The sequence below is a fragment of the Panicum virgatum genome, chromosome 2K, assembly GCF_016808335.1.
Source record: "Panicum virgatum strain AP13 chromosome 2K, P.virgatum_v5, whole genome shotgun sequence".
Taxonomy (NCBI): Eukaryota; Viridiplantae; Streptophyta; class Magnoliopsida; order Poales; family Poaceae; genus Panicum; species Panicum virgatum.
The window spans coordinates 976784-978684 of NC_053137.1; positions in this window are offsets into that span (position 1 = coordinate 976784).

Sequence of the window (1901 nt, forward strand, 5' to 3'; positions counted from 1 at the left end):
TCTTATACATGGATATATGGTGAGACACACATTATGATTAGTATTTTTATATAAATAATAACATAAATAATATATCAATAATAATAGAAATAGTAATTTAGAATTTTATATTGATCCACATTATGATTCAGATTTTAGGTTTATTTTAATTTTTTATTATGTTATCATTAGATAATATATATAAAAATTTAAGGGGTTATTGATATTATTTTATAATGGCATAAGTGAGTAATTTACATGAAGATTATGGGTTACTTTAGATTATTTTTTATAATGGCAGAGGTGGTAATTTAGATATATGTTTAGGGGGTTACTTTAGTCTATTATCATAATGGCAAAGGTGGGTAATTTATTAGAAAAAGATAACAGATGCAATGGCTAATATGATTAGAGTTGCCGAATTGATGGCCGGATGTTTCTGTTTTTTGTGAGAATTTTAGGATTTCTCTATTTTTTTTAGATTGTCCACCTAGGATTCTAGGTGGCTTCACCCGGAAGCTTCAAAAGGAGCCTCCAATTAGTAATTGGAAGATGTTGTCACACCCTGAAATTTTTAAATTTCAGGATGTGATTAAAATTAAAAATAAAACAACATTTTTCTCATAATCCTAAATTTTTTCCAACTTTATTTTCTTCACATGGAAATTATTATAAAAGAAAATAGATTGGTTGATTTTTTTTCTAAATTAAATAAGGATGTTTGGTTTGGTTTGCATCCATGCTGCAGTGCATTGTTTTATTGCTTGTCGTTCATTTTGAGTTTGAGTTCCTGAATTCAAATTTGATTTAAGTGTGTTTGTTCTTTTCAAGAAAATGCAAAGCCATTTCTTTTTCCTCTTCTTGTTTTCAGCCCAACCGGCCCATCTCCCTTTTTCCCTCTCCTTCTTTTTCCCTTTCTCCCCTATGCCCAAAACTCCTCCGCCGGCCGATTTCCTTTTCCCCGGCACAACCCGACGCTCCCTCCCTCTCCCCTCTCTACCGCCGACAGGTGGGCCTGTCGGGGTTGTCCTCCTACCGTGGCCGAGCGGGACTCCGTTGAGTCCTGCCGGCACACGCCGCGCCGCGCCCTTCCTTGGCCCGCACGCCAAGGCGGCCCTGCAGCCCCTATAAATAGCGCCCGCGACCCCCCCCCCCCCCCCCGCTGGACCCCTTGGAAGCCACAGCCGCAGCTCTCTCCCGCAAACCCTAGCGCCGCCGCCATTAGAGCTCCGCCCGAGCTCAGACTCGACGAGGAGCCGCCGCTCCGCCACCTCCCCTCGACGCCCGAGATTTCCCGGAGATCCGCCACAGGGTGAGTAACGTCGCGTTCCCTTTTTTCCCCTCTCTCTCGTGTTCCCACGCCGCCCCAATTGCTCGCCGGAGCGAGTGCCCGCGCGCCGCCGCGGTGCGCCCTGCTTCGATCACCGTAGCCCCGAACCGATGCCCTAGATGAGTTTGTCGTCGCCTCCGCTCGCTCCCAGTCCAAACGGCATTCGGTTTCGTGCCCGGACAGCCAGGATTGGCCTACGCCGGCGACCCGCTGCCGCGCCCCTCACCACCGGCGACCGTGCGCCGTCACCGGGCCCGGACCCGCCAAGCCGTCCCGCGCGCTCCGAGCCGCCAGCCGTCCAAGCCGAGCCGCCGACCCAGCTGAGCCAAGTTCGAGCCGCCCGACCCGCCTTGAGCCGTTGGATCTTGATCCAACGGATCAGATCCATTTCAGCCGAGTCAAACCCACTCCCATACCAGTCAACTATGGCAGATTTGCAAAGAAGCCCCTGAGTTTTAGGCAAATAAACCCACAGTCCTCCTGAGTTCAAAAGTATTTATGTTTTAATCCAAAACTTTTCAGAAAACCCCCCGATCTTTTCTAATATAGAACCCGCCGTCCTTAGCCTGTAGTTTTTCAAGCTAGCCCCTAT